A 20876-nucleotide genomic window follows, 5' to 3' on the forward strand; every position below is an offset into this window, starting at 1 on the left:
ACCCCAAACGCTGGCTGGGAGGATCAGGAGGAGAGGTGGGTGTGAGGAGAATATTCAGAGGTCAAGTCACTGGCTGGGAAAATGCCCAGAAAAGGGAAAAGAAATAAGACTACAGAAGGTTACTTTCTTGGTGAACAGGCATTTCCTCCCTTCCTTTCTGATGAGGAAGAACAATGCTTACCATCAGGCAAAGACACAGAAATCAAGGCTTCTGTGTCCCAGCCCACCCAATGGGCTCAGGCCATGGAAGAGCTCAAAAAGAATTTTGAAAATCAAGTTAGAGAGGTAGAGGAAAAGCTGGGAAGAGAAATGAGAGACATGAAGTCAAAGCATGAACAGCAGATCAGCTCCCTGCTAAAGGAGACCCAAAAAAATGTTGAAGAAAATAACACCTTGAAAACTAGCTTAACTCAATTGGCAAAAGAGGTTCAAAAAGCCAATGAGGAGAAGAATGCTTTCAAAAGCAGAATTAGCCAAATGGAAAAGGAGATTCAAAAGCTCGCTGAAGAATCATATAGCATCTTATCATGAGATTAATACATTATGATCAGGTAGGATTCATACCAGGATTACAGGGCTGGTTCAATATGAGGAAAACTATTAGCATTAGCAATCACATCAACAACAAAGCTAACAAAAACCACATGATTATCTCAATAGATGCAGAAAAAGCTTTTGACAAAATACAACACCCATTCCTACTAAAAACACTGGAGAACGTAGGAATAAAGGGAACTTTCCATAAAATAATAAGCAGTATTTATCAAAAAAACCTTCAGCAAGCATTATATGCAATGGTGATAAGCTAGATGTATTCCCAATAAGATCAGGGGTGAAACAAGGATGTCCATTATCACCACTATTATTCAATATGGTACTAGAAATGTTAGCTGTAGCAATTAGACAAGATAAAAATATTGAAGGAATAAGAATAGCCAAAGATGAAACAAAGTTATCACTCTTTGCTGATGATATGATGATTTAATTAGAGAATCCCAGAGATTCAAGTAAAAAATTACTTGAAATAATAAGCAACTTTGGCAAAGTTGCAGGTTACAAAATAAACCCACACAAATCTTCTGCATTCCTATATATTAGCAACAAAGTCCAACAGCAAGAGATAGAAAGAGAAATCCCATTTAAAGCTAGGGTAGACAGTATAAAATACTTAGGACTTTACCTGCCAAAACAAATCCAGGGATTTAATGAACACAATTACAAGACACTTTTTGCACAAATAAAGTCAGATTTAAGTAAGTGGAAAAATATTAGTTGCTCATGGGTAGGCTGTGCTAATATAATAAAAATGACAATTCTACCTAAATTAATTTACTTATTTAGTGCCATACCAATTAAACTATCAGACAATTATTTTCTAGAGATGGATAAAATAATATCAAAATTCCTTTGGAAAAACAAAAGGTCCAGAATATCTAAGGGACTAATGAAAAGAAATGCTTGGGAAGGTGGCCTAGCACTACCAGACCTCAAATTGTACTATAAAGCAGCAGTTATCAAAACCACTTGGTATTGGCTAAGAAACAGAGAGGTAGACAAGTGGAATAGACTTGGCACTCAAGACGCGGTAGTCAAGGAATATAGCAACCTTCTGTTTGATAAACCCAAGGATCCCAGCTTCTGGGATAAGAACTCACTGTTTGACAAAAATTGCTGGGAAAACTGGATAACAGTGTGGCAGAAATTAGGCATAGACCCATACCTGACACCGTACACAAGAATAAAGTCCAAATGGGTACATGATTTAGGTATAAAGATTGATACCATGAATAAACTGGAAAAGCAAGGAATAGTGTATTTATCAGATTTATGGAGAAGGGAAGAATTTCTTACTAAAGAAGAGATAGAAAGCATTATGAAATGCAAAATGGATAATTTTGATTACATTAAACTGAGAAGTTTTTGCACAACCAAACCCAGTGCAACCAAAATACAGAGGGATGTAGTAAATTGGGAAAGAATTTTTACAGCTAAGCTCAGGGATAAAGGCCTCATTTCTAGAATATATAGAGAACTGACTCAAATGTATAATCATACAAGTCATTCCCCAATTGATAAATGGTCAAAGGACATGAACAGGCAATTTTCAGAGGAAGAAATTAAAGATATCTATAATCATGTGAAAAATGCTCTAAATCACTATTGATTAGAGAGATGCAAATCAAAACAACTCTGAGGTACCACATCACACCTATAAGATTGGCAAACATGACAGAACAAGAAAATGATAAATGCTGGAGAGGATGTGGGAGAGTTAGAACACTAATTCATTGTTGGTGGAGCTGCGAGCGCATCCAACCATTCTGGAGAGCAATTTGGAACTATGCCCAAAGGGCTACAAAAATATGCATACCCTTTGACCCAGCAATATCGCTACTAGGACTGTATCCCCAAGAGATCATAAAAATGGGAAAGGGTCCCACATGTACGAAAATATTTATAGCAGCAGTCTTTGTAGTTGCCAAAAACTGGAAGTCAAGGGGATGTCCATCAATTGGGGAGTGGCTGAATAAATTATGGTATACGAATGTAATGGAGTACTATTGTGCCATAAGAAATGATGAACAAGAAGACTTCAGGGAGGCCTGGAAGGATTTATATGACCTGATGCTGAATGAAAGGAGCAGAACCAGGAGAACTTTGTGCACAGCAACGACCACAGTGTGCGAGATTTTTTTCTGGCAGACTTGGAATTTTGTAATAACGCAAGAACTTCTTAAAAAAAAATAATAAAATCCCAATGGTGTTTCTCTAAGGCAAAATGCCTTCCACATTCAGAGAAAGAAATATGGAAGTCATTCGCAGAATGTAGCAGGTCATGTTTGTGTATGTGTATGTTTTTGTGTATCATGCTTTCATTTGTTATATGATTTCTTCCATTTATTTTAGTTTGACTACATAGCCTGACTATAGTGAAAATGTACTCAATAGGAAAGTATATGTAGAACATATACAGAACTGTATGCAGTCGTGGGGAGGGAGTGGGGTAGTGGGGGATAGGTGTGGTGGGGATAAAATCTCAATTGTATGGCAGTGATTGTTAAACATTAAAAAATAATTTAAAAAAATAAAAATTAAAAAATTAAAAAAAAGAATCATATAGATATAACATTTTCCTTTCAGATAGTCATTTGTTTCAATGTCATGTTAATAATTGATTTTTTTCATTTTATTACAGCCATGGCATGCATTGTAGAAGATATCTTAAGAAGGTTCCAAAAGTAAGGGGAGGTGAGGTTTAGAAATTATTTTTTCACTAACTTACTTTTTGATGTTGAGAGAGTTTCCTCAACTTGTCCAGTTTCTGTACTCATCCTTAAAAATGAAAAGGTTATGTTATTCGAACTCCAAATCTATTCTACCTCTAAAATTCAATGATCCAAATTAATTTGTGTTTAAAAATCACAGTAGTCTTGAAATGCTCAATATTTTAGACATGTATATTTTAAGAACAAACCATAGACACTACTTACTTTATAATATGTAAAAGTATGAACATCCTGGAAATGTTAACAATCCTTTGAATCCTCAAGGACTTTCCCTCTCCTGTTGACCTTGGACAGGAACCAATTTGATTGTTGGTACAGGAAATGTACCTCCTCTACTAACAGCTTTATTTTTTCCTTGTTAAAGAAATTGTTTGCCTTCTATGAATCCACATTTCTATCTTTCATTACTTACAGAACGGTGACTATGCACACTTTCTCTATTTCTTCCTCAATTTTTCTTTTCAGTTTTTGTTAACTGTCTTCAGGAAATTCTCTCTCTCTCTCTCTCTCTCTCTCTCTCTCTCTCCTCCCTCCCTCCCTCCCTCCCTCCCTCTCTTTCTCTCTCTCTCTCTCTCTCTCTGTCTCAATATTATTTTCTAAACTCGTAATTGTGACTTTTAATTAAGGTTCCTATTAATGAAAACTTTAAAGTCAAAGAAAACAAAAAATACTGAAGTGAACTTTTAAAAATTAATTTAAAAATCCTCAAAAATCTCTATAGATCTCTAAATCTTTTCCCCACTTCCTTTAATAAAATTCTTTTACCTCAAAATGTAGCAATTATAACAAGTTAAACACACTCCCACAATTCCTTATTTATTTTATTACTTTTCTCATATTTAATTATTCATATTGTTTTTTACTATTTTCATTATAAATGTTCACTATTTTCTCTCTCCTTTATGAATTACATTCTCCAGCAGATGCTCTCTCTGAGGACTTTGTAATGTACGGTTTACTGTGGTTTTTACAAAAGTCAATGTAGGATAAAGGGAATCTGTTTAGTAAGGGATACTAAAACTTACAAGATTCTGCTTTAATTATAACTCAGTCACAGACAGATATTTTTCAAAAATTGGTTTAATTGACATATCCTGAAATATCCCTCCTACTGCTCCCTTTTCTCAGAGAGTCATCGCTGACAAAGAATATATATTTTAAAGAAAAGGAGGATAATTCAGAAAAGAGTTGTTCAATAGCTCAAAATCATCTGACACTATATAGAATGTCCTTTTTATTTGTACCTCTCAGCTGTGAGGAGTACTATAATGGTTGGTTGGTTGTTGTCCTTTGTCTTCGAACAGCACCAAAATGACATCACCATTGCAAAGTGAAATTTCAGTGTGTCTGACTGGGGCTGTTCAGACCAATATAAGCTCAGAATGCTCTACCACGGTTTGGGCACAGATAGTCCGTGGGAATATTTGGGATGGATATCCCAAATTTGCATATCCTATGTTTACTTTGTGCTCTCTCAGTTCTGCTTTGCTCAAAGAGCACAACACCTTTTCTTATGTGGGCACACATGCAGAGCCATCCTATGTCAGTGTTTCCCATGTTGCACAGTCAAATCCAAAGTTCTTGAGAGAGACCTTGAAAGTATCCTTGTATCATTTCTTCTGGCCACATGTGATCGCCTGCCCCATGCAAGTTCTCCATAAAACAGTCTTTTTGGCAAGCATGCATTTGGCATTCGAATAATGTGTCCAGCCCATCCGAGTTGCTCTCTGAAGCAAAGTTTGAATACTTGCCAGCTCAGCTGGAGCAAGGACTTCAGTGTCTAGTACCCTATCCTGCCAGATGATCCTCAGAATCTTCCAAATTTGATTGCCTAGAGCAGTTCATCAGTATTATACGTCAATTTCATGATGACATGTTTGTCCAGGTTCTGGATAATGGACAAAGCTCTTGTGCACTCCAAGTCACCAATGGAGTGAAACAAGGCTGTGTGCTTTTTAGAATGATGTTTTCAGCCATGTTGACAAATTCTTTCAATGAGCATGAACACAGCACCAGGGTTAGCTACCATATTGATGGTAAGTTCTTCAATTTGAAAAGGTTACAAGGTAAGACCAAAGTGGAGGGAGTGTTGGTACATGATTTTCTGTTTGCAGATGATTGTGCACTCAGTGCAGGCTCTGAAACTGAGATGCACCAAGGTGTGGATCAAATCTCTGTTGCCTGTGCTAATTTTGGCCTAATAATTAACAGCAAAAAACACAGGTGCTCCATCAGCCCCACCACATCATCCATATGTGGAACCTTCCATTAAAACAAATGGAGAAATTTTCAAAGCTGTGGATAAATTCACTTACCTTGGTAGTGTACTTTCCAGGGCTATACACATTGGCAATGAGGTTGATGCATGCATTGCTAGAACTAACTCACTGTTTGGGAGGCTCTGAATAAGGGTTTGGGAGAGAAGAGGTATTAGACTGACTACCAAATTGAAGGTCTACAGAGCCTTTGTGCTGATCTCCTTGTTAAATGCTTGTGAAACTTGGACAGTCTACCAGTGTCATGCCAAGAAAATATAATGGTAATTCAAAATGGAAAGGTCTTTCTCATTCAATAATATGCGCATGTGACCTGTCTAGGTCACCAGGAAGTATGAGTCACGTGAGTCTGCATCATATGGAGCCTGTGGTGGGAGAAGTCTGCTGAATGGATGGAACAGGAAGAGTCAGAGGTAGAGCAGAGCTGAGAGGAAGTTAGTGAGAAAGCAGTCAGAACTGAAGGATACAGGCAAACCCACAACTGGCTGTGAGTGTGAGAAGGGCATTTTGTGATTTGTTTAAGGGACCTAGTTTGTGGGAAGCCTATCAGGGAAAGACTTGGGGATGGTGTTGTCTTTTGCATGTTATTGTGTATAGATTTTATTATGATGATAGAGTTGGCTTTATGATGTCTGAATAAATGATTTGGTTCTGTCTTTCGTGTGGAGAAGCTGTTGTATTTCACTATTCAGAACTGCATTGTGAAATTCATTGTGCTGTGAATATTGCATTGGTGCTGCATGTACCTAGAATTGTGTCCTCATATCTCCTCCTCGAGGTCACATTTTCCCCATTGTAAATGTATAAAATTCGTTTTGAGTGTTTTGTTATTACTTTCTCTATTACATTATTATAGCCACTTTCCTGACTCAGGTTACTTTACCTTTCTATGTTTTTTTTTTCTATATTAATATTGTTCATTATTTCTAAGTACATGGTAATATCCCATGATATTAGTGTTCCCCAGTTTGTTTAACTGTTCTGCAAACTATTGACATCTATTTTGTTTCGAATTCTTAACTTATTTTTTTAAAGTGATGCTAGATGTATTTTGGTGACTTATTTGTCAGTGAATTCCTTGGGGTATATAATGAGCAAATGAATAAAGGTTTTGGGAACTTAATTTTATTTGTGTAATTCTAAATTTTCCAAAAATTTCCAGGGCTCACTTATCCATTATGAATGCATTACCATGATTTTTTTTATCATTTCAAACACTGATCTTTCCAATCCTTGGAAGTCATGCCATTTTGTTGAGTGAGAAGTGAAACTTTAGAGTTAGTTCTTTCTAACTGCTAATAGTTTGCTAATATTTATTATTTTATTTCTAAAATCATTCTATTATTTTATTTATTGGTTAATGGCTTCTAGTCTAATATACTTCTCATAGATGTCTACATAATGTGGATAATAAATTCTTATCTGAGAAATCTGATGCAAAGATTTTCCCCCTAATTTATCACTTCCATTATTATGCTAGATGCATTAATTTTGCTTTTTCAAAATTGGGAGGAGAGTGCCGTCTTAGTAATCTATAAGTCTTTGAACTCTTTCACTTTTTGAATTTTAACCTATATTTTCCAATGTATAGTCGTTCTCACTTGTATGTGGATTTTATGGAAGCCACTGAGCATTAAAGTATATACTAACTTGATTTGGAAAATATTAATTTTTTTCACAAAAGTTTTTTAGCTTATCAACAAGAGATTTTCATATATAAGAGTAATTACATTGGTGGGCTATTTACTTCTCTGTACTGAGAATGTGACCACAATGCATAAAATTGTATTTTACTCTTTCATTGGTCACCATTAGTAAAAGCTGATCACTTTGTGGCTAACTGTATATAGCTTGGTTGATTCTGTTCTTACTTAGACCTACTCTAGCTTATGCTCAGACATTATGCACTTGGGCTCACCCTTAGGCCGATATGAGCAACTGCACCAAGGCTTTTTATTTAAAAATGATTTTTATTAACAGATAATATCTCTAATTTGAAAAAACTACTAGGTTGTGATTAACCTTCCTTACTTGCAAGAGAATTTAATAAATTCTTTTGGTAATAAAAGGAGATTTTTTTTAAAATTAAATATTGGGACAGATTGGAAAGACAAAAAGGTTATGCTTTTAATTTCTGAGAGTTTGTTGCTATAACGTTAATCTGATTCTTCTGTATTTTCTTTAAATATGTACAACTATCCTACTTTTTCACAAACACAAAAAATTTTTCCTTTTGAATCCTATTTTTATACTGGAGACAATTATGTGGTCACTACAGCTAAGCATATTTATAATGGTTCTGCTATCACACACCTTTCCTTTTGAAGGCCAGAGTTTCCTGAGTAGCTCTTATTTCACTTGAATGGAGAATATAAATCATCCATGAGTGATTATATGTATGCTAACTCCTTTTGCCTTCAAACTGAACCAGACTAGGCTTAGTGTCAAAAATATTGTGTTCTTATTATTGCTTTCTGCATATTTTTCTACAAGTTCAGTACTCACTGTAGTGATGGTTGCCTGCTCTTCATGATAAATTGGCATTGAACTATATACTAAGTATTGTTTATTTGGCTCATGGAATATGAAAAAAAACATTATTTTGTCTTCTCATTTTTAGCAACCTATCTAAGAATCTGGACAGAAGAAGACATTTTTAACTTCTAATTGTGATTTTTTCTTCAGAAATAGAACTATTCAAAAAATGATTATAAGCATAAATATCCTATATTCAATATTCTAAACATTAGAAAGGATTTTAGCTAAGTAAATTTAGAATTGCTATGTTATACTGTGACAGCACTGATTCATAGTCATCTAAACAGTCAAGCAACAAAAATTTATTAAGCACTTACTATGTGCCAGACACAATGTTATAGCCTGGGCATAAAAATATGGCACTAGAAAACAAAAATAAAAACAAAGACAGTCCCTGCCCTCAAAGAGCTAACATTCTAACGGGGAAAGACAATATATAAAAGATGAAACAGCATTTTGAAAAATAAAAGCATGTTTTAATGGAGGCTTTAGAAGGAGACATTCATTCAAAGGGAAAGGCCTTAGAAGTGCAGAGAAATTCCAAGGTGTGAATGGCAGAGATGTCTGAAGTGATAAATGAAAACATCAAGAATGTAACTGAATATTTCTGCTAAAGTAGATCAGAGACTCACTATTTTTAGAGGGAACCTGAGCCACTGATGAAAATATCTAACTAAAGACACCAAAATCGTGTTCCTTGAAACTACAATTAATATTTCTAGTTTTGCCTTCGGAAATAAATAAAATGGAAAGCCATGGTTAAATTTTAACTCTGGTCACTAATCAGATGTATGACCACTTGAAGGTCATCGAAATTCTTTGGAACTCAGGATTTTCCTTTCAGTAAAGTGACAGTTTACATAAAGCGTTTGCTTAGGTCAGTTGCAATTTTAATATAGAGGTGAGCATCAGGTGGAGTCTAGTTGAGGTTAATGCCTTGCTTACTTTGACTTTGCAGGTTAGGATAAGGTGGGGCTTTTAAAAATTTTTAGTATTTTATTTGTTTTCAGTGTTCTACAATCACTTTCATATAACTTGGATTTTTTTCCCCTTCATCCCCCTCCTTCCCCTTTCCCTCCCCACTCCCTTCTTGACAGAGCATACAATTTTATATAGGTTCTACACATGCCTTCCTATTCATACATTTTCACCTTCATATTATTGCATAGAAGAATCAAAATGAATGGGAGATATCATACAACAAGCCAAAATGTAATAACATAATATTAAATCACATTACGTGATTGAATTCCATAGTTTTTTTTTTCCTCTGGATGTGGAAGGCATTTTGCCTTAAGAGTCCATTGGGAATTTTATAAGTCCTTACATTGCAATGAAGTTCAAAGTCTACCAGAAAAAATCCGCGCATGCTGTACTTTTTGCTGTGTACAAAGTTCTCCTGGTTCTGCTCCTTTCATTCAGCATCAGATCATATAAGTCTTCCGGGGCCTCCCTGAAGTCTTCCTGTTCATCATTTCTAATAGCACAGTAGTATTCAACTACATTCATATGCCACAATTTATTCAGCCATTCCCCAATTGATGGGCATCCCCTTGATTTCCAGTTTTTGGCCACCACAAAGAGTGCTGCTATAAATATTTTTGTACATGTGGGTAACTTTTTCCATTTTTAGAATCTCTTGGGAATATGGTTCTAGAAGCAGTATTGCTGGGTCAAAGGGTATGCACATTTTTGTAGCCCTTTGATTATAGTTCTGCTCTCCAGAATGGTTGGGTCAGCTCACAGCTCCACCAACAAAGAATTATCCTTCCAACTCTCCCACACCTTCTTTAACATTTATCATCATCATGTTTTGTCATGATGGCCAATCTGATAGGTGTGATGTGGCATCTCAGAGTTATTTGGATTTGCATCTCACTAATCAATAGTGATTTAGAGCATTTATTTCATATGACTAAAGATAGCATTAATTTTTCCTCTGAAACCTGACTTTTCATATCCTTTCAACATTTATCAACGGAGGAATGACTTGTATTCTTATACATTTGATTCAGTTCTCAATATATTTTGGGAATGAGGCTTTTATCATGAACACTAGTTGCAAAAATTCTTTCCAGCTTTCTGTTTCCCTGCTCATCCTGGTTGCACTGGGTTTCTTTGTGCAAAAACTTCTCAATTTAATACAATCAAAATTATCCATTTTGCATTTCACAATGCTTTCTATCTCTTGTTTAGTCAAAATTTATTTCCTTCTTCATAAAACTGATAAATATACTATTCCTTACTCCACTGGTTTATAGTATCAGTCTTTATACCTAGATCATGTACCTATTTGGACTTTATTCTTCTGTAAGGTGTCAGGCATTGGTCAAAGCCTAGTTTCCACCACACTGCTTTCCAGTTTTCCCCACAATTTTTGTTGAACAGTGAGGTCGTTTCCCAGAAGCTAAGGTCTATGGGTTTAATCAAACAGTAGATTGCTGTATTCAGTGACTACTGTATCTTCAGTGTGTAACCTATTCCACTGGTCTACCCTTCTCTTTCTTAGCCAGTAGCAAGTGGTTTTGATAATTCCTGCTTTCTAATACAATTTAAGATCTGATAGGGCTAGACCACCTTCCTTAGCATATCATTGCATTAATTCCCTTGATATTCTGAACCTCTTCTTCTTCCAGGTGAATTTCAGTATTATTTTTTCTAGCTCTACAAAGTAATTATCTGATAGTTTGATTGGTGTGGCACTGAATAAGAAAGTTGATTTAGGCAGAGTTGTCATTTTTACTGTATTGGCTCAGCACACCCACGAGCAACTGATGTTTTTCCACTTACTTAGCTCTGACTCTATTTGTGCCAAAAGTGTTTTGTAATTGTGTTCACATAGTGCCTGGATTTGTTTTGGCAGGTAGACTCCCAAATATTTTATAGCTTTAAATAGCTTTAAATGGGATTTCTCTTTCTATCTCCATCTGTTGGACTTTGGTACTAACACATAGAAATTCAGAAGATTTATGTGTGTTTATTTTGTAACCTGCAACTTTGCCAAAGTTGTTTATTATTTCAAGTAGTTTTTTTTTTTTACTTCATTCTCTTGGATTCTCTAAGTATATCATCATGTCATCTGCAAAGAGAGATAATTTAGTTTCTTCTTTGCCTATTCTAATTCCTTCAATTTCTTTTTCTTCTCTTTTTGCTACAGCTAGCATTTGTAGTACCATGTTGAATAATAGTGGTGATAATGATCATCCTTATTTCACCCCTGATCTTATTGGAAATGTTTCCAACTTATCTCCATTGCATCTAATGCTTATGGAAGGTAGATACAGATTATTATTTTATGAAAAGTTCCATTTATTTCTATGTTCTCCAGTGTTTTCAATAGGAATGGGTGTTGTATTTTTTCAAAAGCTTTTTCTGCTTCTATTGGGATAATCATTTGGCTTCTGCTACTTTTGTTCTTTATATCATCAACAATGTTAAGTTTTCCTAACATTGAACCAGCCCTGCATTCCTGGTATAAAACCTACCTGATCATAATGTATTATTTTCATGATAAGTCGTTGCATTTTTTTTTTGCTAAAATCATATTTAAACTTTTTACATCTATATTCATTAGTGAAATTGGTCTATAATTTTCTTTCTTTATTTAGGTATCAAAACCATATTTGTCTCATAGAAAGAATTTTGGATGACTCCTACTTCCTAAATTTTTCTAAATAATCTATATAGTGTTGGAACTAACTTCTTTAAATCCTTGGTGCAATTTACTTGTGAATCCACCTATCCCTAGAAATTTTTTCCTAGAAAGTTTATTGATGACTTGTTCAATTTCTTTTTCTGAGTTGGGGTTGTTTAAGTATTCAATCTCCTCTTCTGTTAATCTGGACAATTTATATCTTTTCAAAATAATTATTCTTCTCATTTAGGTTGTCGATTTTTGGGCATACAGTTGGAAAAAGTAATTTCTTATTTTTTTTAATTTCCTACTCATTGGAGGTGAGTTCACCTTCTTTATATTTGTTATTGATAATTTGATTTTATTCTTTCTTTTTTTAAAATAAATTGACCAAAGCTATATCATTTTTTTTCATAAAACCCACTTCTAGTTTTATTTATTAGTTCAATAGTTATCTTAATTTCAATTTTAGTAATCTCTCCTTTGGTTTGCAGCATTTCTAATTTGGTAATTACTTGAGGATTTTCATTTTGTTCTTTTTTTGAACATTTTCAGTTGCAAGACCAGTTGATTGATTTCATCTTTCTCTATTGTATTCATGTAGGCTTTCAAAGATATAAAACTTCCCCTAAGAATACCTTTTGCAGGATTCCATAAGATTTAGTAGATTGTATCATTTTTGTCAGTTTCTTGAATGAAGTTATTGATTGTTTCCATAATATGGTGTTTAACCCACTCATTCTTTAGGATTAGATTGTTTAGTTTCCAATTGGTTTTTACTTTATATTTCTATGGCCTTTGATTACATATAAGCTTTATTACATTATAATCTGAGAAGTATGCATTGACTATCTCTGCCTTTCTGCACTGGATTGTGAGGTTTTTATGATCTAGTACACTGTCAATTTTCATATATGTGCCATGTAACCTCCTTGAATCCAATCACACAAGAGTACCTCTCAAACAATGCTCACATCCCTCACCTCTTTCCCTCTACTGTAAGGTATTTTTGTGTCTCTTCCTCTAATGAAACTTATTTTTTTCTGACTTCTCCTTTTCACATCTCCCATTACAATCCCATTGATTTGTAGGTAAAGATGATACAGAAAGAGTACCAAGTCAGAGGATGCCTTTTATAGCCTCCATGGGTAAAAATACACACGTATGTATGTTTGTATGTATGCATATATACAGTTCTGTTGTTGGCTACCTTCTAATAAATTCATGACCAGACATAACTAATCCAGAAAGGTATGTACTATCTTCATGTAGTAAATCTTTTTTTTGCTATCAATATTTATTAAAGGGATATGTGGAATAGAGGAACTCTATAGGAAAGAATCCCAGTTTTGGAGTCAGACAGGCTGGGTTTAAATCCTCCCTCTGAAGCTTAATAACTGTGTAAATTAAGGCAAGTCACTCAGTCACTTTGAGATGAATTTCTTTTTTGGAATGGAGTTTCTACTACTTGGATTGCTTCATATGGTTGTTGTGAGGAAAGGACTTTGTAAACCAAACAGAGCTATACAATACTATGCAATTATTATCAAAGTATTCTCATTGTCTGCATTTGATCTTCTGAGAGAAATAAGAGATATATAGCTCTAATTATAGCTAATGCAGATTTTGAAGATTCTGGAAATTATCTTTTCTATGAAAACATTTATTTTTGAGAGCTACTGGTTAACGTTCAGCTTTAGTCTCTTGCACAGTTATTAGCTATGGGACAATGCTTACATTTTCTCAATGTATTCAGAAATATTTCCCAAAGTTCAGGCCACATATCTTGTGTTTGGTGTTCTCTTCCATTTCCATTATTAGCTTCAAAGTAATATAGTTATTTTTACTTAGTACTGTCATTTCTTCATTGCCTGCTAGTTCCATATTTTAGATAAAAATTGAAACCAAATTTTTAATTACTTTTTGTCATTTTATTTGAATTCCAGGTGGTTAAAAATTTACAAAATTTCAAAGATTCAACATTTTTTAACTTAATGAAACTGCAATTTACCTGCTCAATTGTATTCACAATCCCTATCAATGAATCACAGTAGCTCTCTGTTACTACCATACAATAACCTCCTAAGTCTACACAGATTTTCTTTTGACTTATTGCCAAAATGTAGTGCTAACATGAATCTGATTTCATCAGTGTGAGTAGTCTCTTATCCAATAAGGATTATGCCATTTCACTTTATATTCCTTCTATTTAACATTCCTTTTGGGGAAATGATACTTTATTATGATATTTCTCATGACATCGACTTAATATTTCTATGGCACTAAATTTGTGATCTTTTCATTGTCATTTCATTACATTTTCAAAATAATTGTAATTTGTCCCATTGTTACTGATATTCTTCACAGTTATTTTTCTAATAAGGGGAAAGAGTGGATAGAGCACTGGGTCTTGGAATCATAGACTCATATTTATGAGTTTAAATCCACCCTCTGATACTTACTAGCTGTATGATGCTGACTAAACCCTGTTTGCCTCAGTTCCTCATGTGTAAAATGAGGTAAAGAAGGAAATGGCAAACCACTCCAATATCTTTGTCAAGCAAACGCCAAATATGAGGTCTCAGAGAGTCAGACATGATGGAACAGCAATAAAATACAACAACATGCTAAACAATTATATCTCGTTCTATAAAAACCACTTTATCCTTGACATTATTGAACTTTTACCCTTACTCTATCTCTACTTCTTTTTCCAATTCAGATTTCTATCAAGAGCCATAGTGCTAGGGAACATCATTCATTCATTATATTTTGTAATCAGTGTTCAGGTTATTATTTTTGTATCATCCTTTTTCAGTTTAGGAATCCCAGGTAATTAGATTATGATGTGCCTTCATTTAAGACTCAGCAGAAAGGCTACTCCTTTATGTATTCTGATAAAGTGTAATTTCACAAAGAACGCAAAGTATATTGTTTTTTTTTTCCAAACTTATTCTATTGAGATAGATTTATCTAATAAGTGATGGGAAAATAGATCCAGGAAAGGCAATTTAGAAGTTATGGGACTACCTGACAGCCATGATCAAAAGAGAGGCTAGACATCGTCTTTCATGAAATTATTAAGGAAAACTTTCCTGATATTCTAGAGCCAGAGGGCAAAATATATATGGAAAGAATTCATCAATCACCTCCTGAAAGAGATCTGGAAAGAAAAAACCCTAGGAATGTTGTAGCAAAATTCCAGCATTCACAAGTCAAGAAGAAAATATTGCAAGCTGATAAAAAGAAACAATTAGCATATTGTGGAGATCCAATCAGGATAACACAAGATCTAGCAACTTCTACATTAAGGGAAGGAAAGGCTTGAAATATGTTATTCCAGAAGTCAAGGGAGCTAGGATTAAAACCAAGAATCACCTACCCAGCAAAACTGAGTATAATACTTCAAGGGAAAAAATGGTTATTCAATGAAATAGAGGACTTTCGAGTATTCTTGATGAAAAGGCCAGAGCTGAATAGAAAGTTTGACTTTCAAACACAGGAATCAAAAGAAGCATGAAAAGGTAAACAGGAAAGAGATATCATAAGGTACTTAGTAAAGTTGACTGTTTGCATTCCTACATAGAAAGATAATATTTATAATTCTTGAAAGTTTTCTCAGTATTTTGGTAGTTGGAGGGATTACACACACACACACACACACACACACACACACACACATACACACACACACATACAGATGGAGGGCACAGGGTGAGTTAAATAGGAAGGGATAATATAAAAAAACAAAATTAAGGGGTGAGAGAGGAATATATTGGGAGGAGAAAGGGAGAAATGGAATGAGGCAAATTATCTCATATAAAAGAGGCAAGAAAAGCTTTTTCAATGGAGGATAAAAGGGGGGAGTTGAGAGGGAAAAAGTGAAGCTTACTCTTATCACATTTGGCTTAAAGAGGCAATAACATGAGCACTCCATTTGGTGTGAACATCTATCTTACACTACAGGAAAGCAAGGGAGAAGGGGATAAAGTGTGATGGGGAGTATGATAAAAGAGAAGGTAAATGGGAGGAGAGAGTAATTAGAAGTAAACACTTTTGGGGAGGGACAAGGACAAAAGAGACAAGGTAGGATAGAGGAAAATATAGTTAGTCTTACACAGCATGACTATTATGGAAGTCTTTTGCAAAGCTACATATATATATATATATATATATATATATATATATATATATATATATATATATATATATATATATATATATATATATATATATATAACCTGTATTGAATTACTTGCCTGCTCAGTGGAAATAAGTGGGGAGGAAGGAAGGGAGAGAAGTTGGAACTCAAAGATTAAGGAAAGAATGTAGAGAATTGTTTTTGCATGCAACTGGGAAATAAGAAACAGAGCTGATGGGGCAAAAATATCTATCCTGACCTGCAAGAAAAGAGAGAAAATGGGAATAAGGGGAGGGATGTGATAGGAGGGAGGGCAGATAGGGGAAAGGTGTGACCATAATGCACAACGTTTTGGGGTGGGGGAGGTGAGAGATGGGGAGAAAATTTGGAACTCAAAATTTTGTGTAAATGAATGATGACAACTAACAATAAGTAAACATTAAAAAAAGAAATTGTGTGGTTGAAGTGGCAGAGCATAGATGATTTTGACAGACTGTTTAAGATAAATTGCATGTGCACAAGACAAAAGTCAAGGAGGCCAACATGGAAAGGAAGATATTTTTCCTAAGATATTATAAAGACAGTAGAAATGGGAACAGATAGGAATGAGGGTCAATGTAGGTGAAGGTCCGTTATGTCTAACTGGCATATGACTCTCTGGTGAAACAGATTGAGACCTAGGGGTCAGGTATGAAAAGGAGAGAGCTAATTATGACCCCTAGACTCTGGGCCTCTGGGACTAGTAAAATGGTGGTTCTGTCAACAGCAATGAGGAAGGTAGGCAGGAACTGTCATTCCATTTTCGCTCTGATGAATTACTTCCCCCTTAGTAGCTCCCTAGGTGGAGGGAAGGAAAGAAAACTGTTGTATTATCATCACTCTGCCTAGGAAAGAAATACAGAATATAGACTGTGAATAAAAAAGAATTTAGCGGTACATTGTGGAAAACAAACAGAGGGTTTATTCTCTGCCTTGGCTGATAGACAATAGCAGGAAATATGTTGCAGATGGAACATGTGGGAAGGGGTGATGGAAATGATAAAATGAGAGAATTGGCCAGAGTTTACATAAGTAAAGGGGTTCAACATATGTCAGAAAAACCTGTTGAGATAGTTATGGGATTTTTCATCTTCCTTCTTTATTGGTCATCTTCCTTGAACTTCCACAGCATACACACAGTCAGTAGTACTCAAACAAATTCCAAATATTTTATTTATGCTGAATAGCTGTCCTACTTTATTCAAAGATACTTTATCATTCAGTACTGCATAATGTACCACAAAGAGTGAATGTTTTGTGTCAGATCTTTGGTCGAGAAAAGCAATTGATGTAGCAGCCAGGCCAGGGTGAGTAGGTTCTGTTTTGCCTTTAACAACAAGTTGTTTTAGCCATAGGTAGCCATTTTAAATGACTTTCTTATTCATTTCATGTGGGTATATAATAAGCTACCACCTGGAAAAGTCTAATCATAAAACCAGTACTGATATTTTGTTTTGTTTTGTTTTTTGCTATGCCACAGAGAAGTTAATTCATGTAACCCTGTTTTTCCTCTTTGATTTGTCCCTGCTTTTTTGCTTTCTTTAATTTAGACAAGTTGTTATCATGTCAACCTAGCACTTAAGGAGTATTGAAGAGTTCATACAATGTACTGTCAAACAGTGAAAATTACATTGATAAGAATACTCAAAGTTCTGTGGAAACCTCACAGTCCCATGATAAACACAGTCCTCTGTCTAAAAGTAAATTCGCTTAGGGGTGAAATGCAGGGGAAAAATCTCCATGACCCAAATGGTGACTCAACTATTCTAGTAGAGAAAGGGCTGTGATGACTTATGAGTATTTATATGTATTATTTAAAGTAATGGAAAGTGAAGGAAATGCCTTTTATATTTCACCCTTTACTGAAAATGTTTCTAACATTCTCCTGTCTCAGTAGTGGTAATGAATATTAATGAATCTTCTTTGATTATTGAGTTTTGGGATGTCTTATAGCCATCAATTTAGGAATGAATTTTTATGAGAGAATACTTCAGAGTAAATTGTATAAGGTACAAGAATTGAGCCAAAGTGACTAATACCAAGAAATAACTGAAAAGTTCCTGCATTGTTGCTGCTTTTCTTTAATCCACAAAATTTCTTCACTGTTATTATCCAAAAATAAATGCAAACATATTCTGGCACTTGATCATTCCTAATTGTTGGTTTCTAATGAGATAAAGTATAACACACATTTAATGATTAAACACCAGATTTCAGAATCACAACTTTGGAGCGTAAACATAAGAGGTGATCTAGTTCATCCCTTTCCATTAAACATAGTTTAATATTGTGTCCAAGACTGTGAGGATCAAGCAGTGATTTCATCCCAGGTCAAATTACATTAAGTTCAGTGCTACCTCCAATCTACTAAAGTAAACACCTATGACTGGGTCTTGGGAAAGGGGTTTCACTCAACTTCTCCTTGTCTTTTCCTCTGACAATAATTCTGATCCCTTTGGCTTGTGACTTGCTTTTGCATATTAATTTACCTATGAGGAGAAGAATGGAGAGACTTTACTATACACTTAAATATGTATTAGTCATTTTCAACAACTATAATACAGTCCAAAAAAAAAGCATTCAAGCAAGACTAGGTATAAGTTATAATAGTAGATGATCTTTATACAGTGCTAAAATATTTGAAAAGCCACCATATATAAGTATTGTCTCATTTTATTCTGACCACTACCTTGGCAATTATGCACCACAAGTATGTGTCTCAATTTGTGTGGAAGTAGAACGAGGTTGAGAAGAAATACAATACGAGAACAGAATTCAGGTCTTTTTGCCTCAGATCCTTTCCTCACTATATCCCCCCACATAATAAACATCAATAAATATAGAATTAAACAAATGAAAAAACAGATAAAATAAAAAAAATCAAAACATAAATATGTGCATATTCTTGTATATATTTTTAAAAATTACTTTTGTTATTTTATAGATATATGAAACCCTAGATGAACTAACCACTACTAATGCTGATTTACCTGATATCTGTCTTCTATAAAACTTAAAATCATAAGAAATTATCTAAGTAAATTAAAACTGTAAATAGCTTAGTCCAGATCTATCCAGATGCAGTGAGCCCAGCTAAATCTGACACCACAGGAAAGGGAAAAATGGGGGGGGGGGGAGGCAGAGAGAGACGCAGAGAAATGTAGACACAGAAACAAAGAGTGATACAGTGAGAGGGACAGAGATAAGTAGAGCAATCTGCAAATATATTTCACAAGTAAAGATATTATAGCCAATAAACATTTAGTCTAACTTCATAATTCTCATTTGGCCAAAATTTGAAGTAGAAATAGAATTAAAATAAATGGAAAGCCCATTGCTATTACTCTTGTGACGCAATGTATTCACCTTTAAAATAAATCTTACAGTTTGGCTGAAATCCTTGTCTTTGGTACTTCTTTACAGGTCCTCATCTGTTATCTCTTGCAACCTGTTCACCCCTGCCATGTGCCTTTCCTTTGTCTTTTGATACTTATTTTAATTCTTTAGAAATTGTATTGTTCAGTCACTTGAAGATATGAAACAATACCAGCATAATATTGATTTTAAAATGAACTTTTTATTCTCGTTCCAGAAGCCAAGATGGAGGAGTGATGGGTAACTGCTATCTTCATCCCTTGTAGACCTTGACAATCCAAGAGACTATTTCCCCCAGAAAAAGCCCTGAAACAGTGGGAGCAGCAGAAGTGATAAACAGACTCTCAGCACAGGGGGCCAGAAAGATCACTAAAGAGGGTTCCTCTTGCTGTGACCAAAGGCAACCAGTGCAGGATCACAGCAGTCCCATACAGCCCCACCTCCACAAACCAGGTGAGGAGTCTGAACCCCAGGAGGGTGAAGTCAGCAACTGTCAACACCAGAACTGCAGGTGTGCCTCAGCACCCCAGTGGAATTGGGAAGACACTAAAGAAGAAAGCTTAGCTTGCCTATGCTCTAGCCCAGCAGGGGAGCCTCCAACATCCATATTACCCCTCCATACACTTATGGAGTTGCCTGCAGGGTAACTGCAGGGAAACGCAAAAAGACCTAATCAGCTTTCAAATACCAGCCAGCTCAACACCAGAGAAACTGCAGCATTTGATTTCTAGCTGAAAGGACCAGAGGCCACAACACAAAAACCTCAAGTTTTAGGCACTAGAACTGTGAGACAGAGCTCCCTTTGCCACAAACACAGGAATCTACTTTAAATGACAGGAAAAGGGTTATTATCATGAGTAAAAAGCAAAGCAGAAAAGAAAAAAAACATAGAATTTCTCTATGGGGACAAGGACCTAAACACAAATGTGAAAGAGGTCAGCATTGAGACTGTATTCTCATCTGAAACGTCAGAAGGGAATACGAACTGGTCAAAAGAACAAAGAGACTTCTTGGAAGAACTCTGGAAGGATTTTAAAACCCAAATTAGAGAATAGAAGAAAAATCAACCAATGATTTTAAAAATATGTAAAAAAGGATTGACCAAAGAGAACAGCTCTTTAAAAAGGAAAATTGGACAAATAGCAAAGGAAATATAAAATCTAATTGGTGAAAATAACTCCCTTTGAGGAACAATTGGACAGATGAAAAGGAGATGCAAAAGTCAACTGAAGAAAACAATTTGATAAAAAACAGAATTGGTAAGTAAAATCTAATGAACCTATGACACATCAAGAATCAGGCAAACAGAATCCAAAGAATGAAAAGATAGAAGAAAATGTAAAATATCTAATTGGAAAAACCAAGAAAGTAGATCCAGGAGAGAAAATCTAAGGATTATTGGGCTACCAGAAAGTCATGATGAAAAAAAGATCCTGGAGAGTATCATCCAAGAAATCATCAAGGAAAATTGCCCAGAATTCCTAGATCCAGAGGACAAAGCATTCATTGAAAGAATCCACCATTCACCTCCTGAAAGGGACCCCAAACTAAAAACACCAAGGGATATTATTGCCAAATTCCAGAAC

The 20876-nt window shown here is 34.9% G+C and overlaps 1 long non-coding RNA gene across 1 annotated transcript in view; it reads left to right on the plus strand.

The window, feature by feature from the left end:
* The window catches only part of LOC140520284 (uncharacterized), a 98802-nt gene extending 78177 nt beyond the window's left edge, over positions 1 to 20625 (plus strand). Inside the window, exons 5-6 of the long non-coding RNA XR_011972449.1 lie at positions 3197 to 3249; positions 19508 to 20625. This is a non-coding gene — a long non-coding RNA (uncharacterized lncRNA). The remainder of the gene's footprint in view (positions 1 to 3196; positions 3250 to 19507) is intronic.
* Positions 20626 to 20876: the final 251 nt, after the last annotated feature.

Source organism: Notamacropus eugenii, chromosome 1 (genome assembly GCF_028372415.1).
Source record: "Notamacropus eugenii isolate mMacEug1 chromosome 1, mMacEug1.pri_v2, whole genome shotgun sequence".
NCBI classification, from domain to species: Eukaryota; Metazoa; Chordata; class Mammalia; order Diprotodontia; family Macropodidae; genus Notamacropus; species Notamacropus eugenii.